Genomic DNA, 9,785 nt, shown 5'->3' on the forward strand with positions numbered 1-9,785 from the left:
GTATGTAGGCTGTGAACCATTTTATCTTCACATTCACAGACATGGTCCTGCCTTCACTGTGGGCTTCCTGTTAAACTGAATATTTGTGAACAGGGTCAGGACCTTGAGCACACCCTGATTCACTGTCCCTAAACTGCTGCTTTTCTGTTTTGGGTGTATGGAGGGGGGAAGGGGCATAGATAATCTGCTATTTTGTTTCTTCGTCATTTTCAGGTCTAATTGATTTTTTGGGTGTAAAAGGTGGTCACATTGGATAAATGTTTGTAGATTAGTGGGTTATAGTTAAGGAACAGGCTCAAGTCCTGTCCTGAAAAGCAAGAAACAGGTGCTCACTAACTCTGACCAATTTTATTATTTTATAGGTGTTTTATTTATTTTGTGTTTGTAATGGTATAAATCATTGTGTCCCTAATGAGATCAGATAGCAATATGTTCTCAGTCTCAGCCAAAAAGCCAAGAAACTGTTGTTAGCTCATGGCTGAGATTCTGCACTTTAATCCCAGCCAGAGAGGCTGAGAGTGATGCAAGGTTACTCGTTTGATTATGGAAAGAAACGAAGACTGGAGTGACCTTTGGCTTGCACTGTATCCTGTCTGATCTGGTGCCAGTAGCAGTAACATATGTCTCATTTTCTGCCTATGGAAATATGGATGCTGGTATTCTCTTGTAGCTGTTCTGTATATGTTCACTTACAGTGAGTATCCTTAAGGCCTTGTATTTCAAACATGAATCTAAGTACTACCTGTACAAGAGGTGAATGTAATAGTAAAGTGGCTGAAGCACCACTTTACTTTCACTAGTCTTGGAAGTTGAGTTTAGTCTTGGAAGTTGAGTTTCACACTTTCAAACGAAAAGACCACCAGCATGTAAAAATAAAGTGCCTTGACTTTCCAAAAAAAAAAAAGAAAAGGTAATTCACTAAGGAGAAGCAGAATATAAAATCCTCACATTATTGATGATATCCACTGTATTTTCTTTGCAGGAACTTTCCTCAGCACAGAAGAATAGAGCGTTTGAGACAACTCAACTCTACATGCTTGTTTCTTCCTACCTGCTGCTATTGCATGGGATCACATAAGTCATTCATTTTCTGTTTCGCAGATCGGCTGTGTCTTTTCAGCATGCTCTCCTCAGATGAATTTTAATAGAAGTGAAAATTTTGTGTTAAGTCCTGCCACTGTCATATGGTAGTCTGCTTTTGTAGTCTTTTCCTAGGTAGATTTTTTTTTTCAGTCATTTTCAAGTTTCCATTTATTTTTGTATCAGCTCCCATGTAGGTCTCTTGAAGGCTTGAGCAACTGTGTTTTCATCATAAGTCATTTGATTTCACTGATGCAATTTTTCTGGGCAGTGGCTCAAAAGAAGGCCCCCAGCACTTTCAAAAAAACACTTCCAGTGCAATAGGACTATATCAATTATAGATAAACATAGTTGGTGCCTACAATAGTTGGGAGTCTGACCATGATGCCTCTATTGTGTTCATATATGTCAGAGAGGATTTGTGGCTCTGAAAAGCAGCACAAGTACCATGTTTGGCATAGGTAAGACCAGTTTCATCTTTATTGCCATTGGAAGCATTGGTCTGCAGAGTTCACAGTATTGAGCATGACAGGCTGGTGGGATTGGTTATCCATCTGATTCCTGCCCAAAGAAGAGGAAGGATTCATCCTTATCTTTATCAGTGGCAAGAGATCGTGATTCTGGTAGGTCAAGTGGAGACAGGGATGCCTCAACATAGCACGTCTTCAAAGCGATAGTGCTGAGAGTATTGAGGGACCAAGGGTGCTGGTGTCAACAGCCCCAAACCCTGCTGTCCAATAAAGCCCAGGTTACTCGGGAGCATGTGGCCACTCCTACTGAATGGCATACCTTTGTTGGACATTAGCCTTCAAGGAATAGCTCATGAAGAAGTATGAGGACAAGGAATGGAATTCTTCACCCTGAGCCAGGGATTCTCAACCCAGTCCTTGGGACACACCCAGTCAATCAGGCTTTCAGGATACCCCAATGGACTATGCATGACATAAATTTGTATGCAAATCTCTGTCATACCCCCAATGAATATATATCCTTAAAACCTGGCCCTTACTTACTGTCATTAATGTCTCTATTATTTATCTTTTCTTGGTAACAGAAACTAATCAGCACAGCCTGTGCATTACTTTAATACAGACATTAGTACGTTGTTGATTTGTCTGGCTTATTTCAAAATCAGGCAAGCCACAGTAGGAGCCAGTGAAATCAATCTATATTTGCTATTCATTGACCAGAGGGTGTGGGACGTACATAGGGGAAAGGCAGAGCAGGCAAAACAGAATTCATAGATGTAACATGCATTAACTGTATGAAAATCAGGACCTGCATAATGCCAGTTAAGAAACTGGACAAAATTTAGCATAAGAGGAGTAGAACCCTGCGATCGGTGTGTGTGTGTGTGGGGGGGGGGGGTACTTAAATTCACAGCATCTCTTGCACCCTGTATGCCATCCCCTGCTGGTTTATCAAAAATAAAGCACCAAATTACTAAGTGGGTTTACCCACTGCAGACAAAAATTGTAAAAAGTAAAACCTTGTGAATATGGTGTGGGTTCTCTGTGAACAGCAGGATACATCAGCTACACATGAAGGGTGACATCAGTATGATTTGCTGTCCTAGCACCCAGAGAAAGTAAGTGGCTTTCTGTGCATATGCCTGTATTCCTGCCTATGTGCCCATTGCTGCACCTCTTCAGTCTACTGCTTGGTTCCTCAGTTTATGAGTAGTACTTGTACTGCCCATTGATAGGCCATCTGGCAGTTTACAATAAAAAAGAGGGGAGGTAGGAGCAATTGTGTGGCTGCTTAATCCTGCTACCCACAATGAACTTCTGGTAAGTGGCCTTGCTTTCTCCATAGATAAACAAGATATCACCCACACCTGGGTGACTCCCAAGCTGAGGCTGCAAAGGCAAATAATGTTTACGTTGTTAATGCGCAGGCCTTGTACCCAGGTACCATGCTGGGGTAGGTTGAAACGAGCAAGGTGAATGGATTCTGGAAGACGAGCATGTCCCAAGTTTTTAGATCTGGAGGAGAGTGACCCTAGTCATACAGGGTTGTTCTGCCCCCGTATTTATGGAGACTGTGCTAGTTGTATAAATGAGACATTGGTAGAACCAAATTTTGTCCCTGTACTCTAAGTAGGATAGGACTACAAAGTGATGAAATTGTAGTTCTCTTGTGATAGACTCTTCCCAAGCACCTGCCTCATTCCCCATGCCTTGTGTGACTTTTCCTATTGGCTGCCTTTTGTCCCTGTGTATTCTGAGCTGTTTTCTGCCCATTCTCTTCCATTTTGAGGTTGAAAGTGTGTGTGCAGCATGGTTTTTTGTGAACTGTGGGCTGATTTTGCTGTACCTATTGTGTACTCCCCTGTCAAGCTATTGTAAACCAACCAAGATTTTACTAGTTAGTATTCACAACATCTACTCTTCTGAGCTTGGTGCCGAGATCTGGCTCCCCTGATATACAGGGTGATCTAGTAGAGAACAAACTCCCAGTTCTGCAAGGTACAGCCTCTTGTCCAGTACATCTAACTGTAAGTTATTTCCCTATGTTTGAATTTGCATTAAAGAAGATTTTGGTTCAAGAGTTCTGTGTCTTCACAGTGGTGTTCTAGACTCTGGTTATCCAGCATGCTAATCTCCTGAGTAGAGACAACCTATCAGGAGGGAGAGCATAACAAGGGTTGTAAATATAGGAACAGGATGATGGAAATTGTTTATTGACATGGTGTTCGCTCCAACTGAAACCTTTTAAGGTGCGCGTACATATAAGAATGCAACACCATCAAGAAGGAAGCAGAAAGAGCGTCTTGGCAAATTCTTCAGGGAAAACTGAATGGCCCCATATAGCAGCAATGCTTTCCTGTGGGCTCATGCAGGGCTGCTCTTAGACATTCAAGGACCCAGGGCAGAAACGGGGAAGGAGGCCCAAAGCTGGTCTTCAGTCTATGCCTACTTCAGCTTGAGGCAGGTTTGAGGGCCCAGGGCAATTGCCCTGTTTGCCACACCCTAATGCTGGCCCTAGGCTCATGCGCAGAGAAGCGTGGCAGTGCAGATCTACAGCTAAGATGTGTACCATACTTTTGCCTTTTATGTAATGGAGGAAGAAGAATGAATATTGTAGATCGACTGATTGTGTGTTGTAGAAAAGACAACATGGAAAGGGGATTCTTCAACCAAGCAACTACCAAGTGGGAATATGTAGGGTTGTAAAAGACTGAAAACTGCAATGGTACTGGTGGACTCAGGTGTAACTCAGACCCCTTTGTTATAGGAACTTAGGCAGAATGGTGACCCTTTAAAGCCAGAGGATAGACCATAGCTTTTGTATAGCCAATGCTAGCAGTAGAGTGGTAATGATGGGGTTAATGAAAGGGAAAATGGGCATTGCTGGACCCATGGTGAAGTTGTGGTAAAGAAGCATCCCTTTGCGATGAGATGGAGTTGGCTGAATTCTAGCCAGCCTGGAAGCATATTTGAAGTCAGAAAGGGATTAAGGCTTGTTTAGCCTTACATCACTTCAGTCTTTGTATCATACAAACAAATAAGGAAAGAAATATAGTGGAGCTAGTTTTGTCCAGTAAATGGATTGAATTGCTATCAATATTTGATGCAGTAATACCAGACAGCAAATGGGATTAAAGGCTAAACATGGGACTGCACAGCTTTCCACAAGTCTGGTTTAGGTTTTACAGCATATCAAAAAGCAGGTATAGTAGTAACATAGTAAATGACGGCAGATAAAGACCTGTATGGTCCATCCAGTTTGCCCAACAAGATAAACTCATTTTACATGGTATGTGATACTTTATATGTATACCCAAGTTTGATTTGTCCTTGCCATTTTCAGGGCCCAGACTGTAGAAGTCTGTCCAGCACTGTTCTTGTACTAAAATTTTTGAAGCTAACGTCGAACCCCCTTAAAATTTACACTCCAGCCCATCCATATCTATTCAGTCACGATCAGGGTACAGACCATTGAAGTCTACCCAGCACTGGTTTTGCTTCCCAGTTACCGGTGTCACCACCCAATTTCCACTAAGATTCTGTGGATCCATTCCTTATAAACAGGGATTTTTGTTTTTATCCCACACGTTTGAATTCCATTACTGTTTTAATCTCCACCACCTCCGTAGGAGAGTATTCCATGTATCCACCACCCTCTGTGAAAAATACTTCCTGACATTACTCCCAAGTCTGCCCCCTTCAACCTCAATTCATGTCCTCTAGTTCTACTGCTTTCCCGTCTCTGGAAAAGGTTTGTTTGCGGATTAATACCTTTCAAACATTTGAACATCTGTATCATGTCACCGTTTCTCCAAGGTATACATATTTGGGTCCACAAGTCTCTCATATGGTTTGCAATGCAAATCCCATACCATTTTTGGACTGCTTGCGAGAGAGTGAACATTATTGTGACTGGAGAAATGGACTCAGTTTGCCAGATTATTCAGGATGCCTGGAAGGTTTACTAGTGTTAGCAGGTCAACCCCGTCCCTTAAACATTGTCTTTTAGTTGGCAGTCTGTACATGGACAAGCTTGCTAGTTGTCCAGGAGCTGAAAGCAGTGAGCAAAGAATACTGCTTAAATCTGTAGGTGATTAATGTAAAGGATCCTCCCAGTGGCAGTATAGAAACCCTGACTGCACACAGGTGCAAGTGGGGCCTTTTTGGTGCTGTTCAAGGTAGAGCCACACTGTGGTATATGATGGAAAAGTAGGAACACTGAAAGACCTCTGAGGAGCTTTATTTGTAATTGTAGCTAAATGATGCAAACAGTTGGCTAAAACAGGCACTTCATATCCAGGTACTGCCATGTGTCCCAGTAGGTATTGAAGAGGCAATGAACTGATTTTCATATTAGCTTTGATGAATTCTAAAGGGAGTAGAATGAATTGATGTTTTCAGAGTGTTTAAGTCTGACACTGTACGCCCTGATGAGATTGCTAGCACAAGAGTGGAGTGAAAAGATTTCTGCTGAATTGTGAAAAGTGTGAGGCGGCTTGGCACAGTACTGGTTGAGATAGTGGATTTAGAGGAGTGGTTCTATACAGGTGCCATTCCTCCCAGATAGGTAACAAATGAGAGTATTTTCTATGGAATGCAAGCCATGTAGGAGAACATAGCGCAACAGTTAGGGGCTTCTATACCTATACCATATGCGTGATGTGTATCCTTGGTTATTCCCCTAAAAGTGATTATGACAGGGTTACACGCATTCAAGCCACAAGTTGCAGTGTTAACCCATGGTTCAAAAATACTAATACTTTTGCGTAGGGGATTATTATAAGCCTCATGTGAGGGCTTGGGGTATCCCTCAGATCTGGTATACCACCATATATGTGTCCAGTCTACACAGGGAGAATGCATGTACAAACGAGAATGGGTATACTTATCAGCGCTTGGGGTCTGGCACATATATAAACCGGGTCTTTGGAATAATATCGTTGCCATTCTAAATTTCCACATGGAGCTATACTGCAAACATCCAATTGTAATGTAACTATCATTGGTGAGGGCTAGTCTTATGGTGGTCTTAATTGGCCAGTTCCCTAATTTTGCATACAACTCGTCCTTGTCCTTAATCTCTAGGTCCTGTGTATCATTAAGATCAATAATACTGGCAAAGCTAATAAACAGTAGGCAAACAGCATACATATTGTCTTATAAACAGAAACAATATAATGGCAAAAAGGAGAGTCAAAGTGAATAAAAAAAAGAGTAAGAGTTCTATAACAGTAAGTCCCCAATCATCAGTGTCACATCAATCAGCTTGGAGTGGGACTTGCTGCTCTGTATAGTTGCAGTCAGATTGGAGTTGGACTTACTGTTCTGGCAGTGTCATTAGAACCTTTGTTGTGAAAAACCCGAATGTCTTTGAGGTGAACCCAGGAAGTATGGTCCAACATAAATAGGATCCTTCCAGGTTTTATGGGTGTAATGTTTTCTATGGACTAGTAGATCTCCTATTTTCAAGGCCTTAGGATTTTCTGTACCATCCTTTCCTGTACTATCCCCCCTTCTGCCTGGCAATTCCTGTGAAATGCAAGACAGACATGTTATTACAGATTGTAGCTGTTCCCAGTACACCGAAGTGTCGGGCAGGTGGTGGTCAGGGTTACCAGCAATGAGACGCATTCTGCGTCCAGTACACAGTTGAAAAGGGGTTAATTTCAATGCAGAGGATGGAGTAGCGCGCAAACTAAGTAGTGCTAAAGGCAACGCATCTAGCCAGGTTTTGATGACGTTTGCCATGAGTTGTCGAAGTTTTGTTTTTAATAGTCCATTATACCTTTCAACAAACCATTGCTGGCAGGCTTATAAATGCTCACCATCCGGTGAGTAATTTGTAATTTAGCTGTTATTGTGTGAATCAATTCATTAACAAAATGTGAGCCATTATCAGTTGTGATTTTACAAGGAATGCCAAATCTGGGGATTATATCATTGCACAACACCTGTGCCATCACCTGTCCAGTTTCACAGGTACAGGGAATCGCCTCAACCCATTTAGAAAAAGCATCAACACATACCAAGAAAAATCTTTTTCCTTTTACTGGTATCAACATATCAGTAAAGTCACAATACCACTGTAAGCCTGGACCTTGTACAGTGGGTAACTGGCCAGTTGAGACCATCTTCCCACGTTTGGGGGTGTTCAAAAATCATTTATAACACCCTCGAACTATAGAATGACAAATTGACAGCATTTGTGGTGCCCAAAGTTTGGTAGAAAGGTTATCATACATAGTAGTTGCATTAAGATGTAAAGGGTAATGCAACAACTGTAACAATAAGGACAAGGTCGGTTGTGCCACACAAATTTGGCCAGCAGGGTGCACCCACAAGCTTTGTGAATTCAGTGTACATCCTGCTTGCTGCCAGGATCTGAACTCAGCCTGAGTAGCAGATGCCTGAAGCGCAGCATATAGTAAAGTTGGTTTCCGTCCAAAACTTGAGATTTGGGAGCATCTACAGACAATATCGCTTCTTTAATATTATCAGTAGAAGTTTCAAATGAAAACACAGTTTCCTGATGAGCTTTAATCCATTTAATAGCTGTAGTAACTTTTTTCTATGGTCTTATTATTATTAGCATTTGTATAGCGCTACCAGACGCACGCAGTGCTGAACACCTGATACAAAGAGACAGTCCCTGCTCAAAGAGCTTACAATCTAAATTCCTGTATTGCTTCAAAGACTTTATTCCATAAAGTAATATGGCTCAGGGGGTGTCCAGTAGAGGAAATAAGTCCTCTCTGGTTCCATTTTTTTTAATATGTGAGTGCAGTGAGGAAAAAACGTAACTAGAATCAGTGACAATAGATAAGTCCTCTTGCAATGCTTTAAACTGCAAGACATATAATACGGCTGTCAATTCAGCGGTCTGAGCCGTGTAAGTATCAGGGAGCCTGTATTGTATTACTTCAATGGGAATTTCATCAGGAGTGTAATGAACAGCAGTAAAGCCAACATTGCCGTTTTGGCAAGAACCGTCTGTAAACCAAACAGGTCCGGTTTGCAAAACTTCAAATTGAATGCTCAAAGAAGCAGGCGAGGGTAATTAGGCAGTACACTGGTGAGGAAATAGCACCCACTTTCCTTCGGTAATGGAGATCAGTGGGTCTAAACGTTGTAATTCTGCTGAGGTGAGGGGCTGTATACGGTGTACTATACTAAGTAATACCACTTGATATTTTGCAGTCTCGGAGTCATGTGACTAATCTGTTTGTTCAAAAGGTATTTAACATCATGTGAGCTATGAATAACTACTGGAAGATGAGGTATATAGCTGTATAATTTCAAAACAGCAATAGCAGTAGCCACCAGTCCTTTCTCACAGGATACAAATCCTAATTTAACTGGGGAAAAAGTGCCAGACAAATACCCACAAACTATATCATCATCATGCTGAGTTATCAGGGCTGCCGAAGAATTTTCATCATGAGTTATCCACAAATGCACTTCATGGGACACGTCAACCGTAGCAAGTGGGGAACTTTTCATTACATCTTTTACAAGACTCAGGGCTAATTTATCACAGTCTGTGAGGTCTATGGGATCTCGCTTATGATTATGCTTACCCAGCAAATTTTGGTAAAAGGGTTTAGTTCTTTCTGAATAATTAGGTATCCACAAACGACAAAAGTTAAGCATACCTAGCACAGCTCTAAGTTCAGTAACATTGCAAGGCATACATAATTTAGAGATATGTTTTAACGCATCAGGACCAAGACTTCGTTTCTGGGCACCAATCTCGTGTCCAAGAAACGTAACCTCGGTCTGTGCTACCTTTAGTTTTTTTTTCCTATTAACTCTGTACCCTTTGTCGGCTAAAAAGGCTAGAAAATCACAGGTAACCTGTACACAAGTGTCAAAATCGTGAGAAGTGATCAACATATCATCCACATATTGTAGCAAATGTGTATGATTTGGCCAAGGTCTGTGAGAAGATAGTGGGGTTATCAGTAAAACCTTGTGGTAATCGTGTCCACTGGTAAGTAACGTTATCAAATTGAAAAGCTGTCAAGGGCTGCTGTCTGGATGAAGTGGGATACTGAAAAAGGCATTAGACAAATCAATTGTGGAATGATACGTTTGCAAAGTTACACTTTCAGGCTTATTTTCAAAAGTGATCGCTGGCAATCTTCCGACATAAATCGGGATATGGCCGGCGAAGTCGGTATAATCGAAAGCGGCGTTTTTGACACCATTGCCGCTTTTCCGTTGCCACGCCAGCGA

Source organism: Microcaecilia unicolor, chromosome 4 (genome assembly GCF_901765095.1).
Source record: "Microcaecilia unicolor chromosome 4, aMicUni1.1, whole genome shotgun sequence".
In the NCBI taxonomy this organism is placed as follows: domain Eukaryota; kingdom Metazoa; phylum Chordata; class Amphibia; order Gymnophiona; family Siphonopidae; genus Microcaecilia; species Microcaecilia unicolor.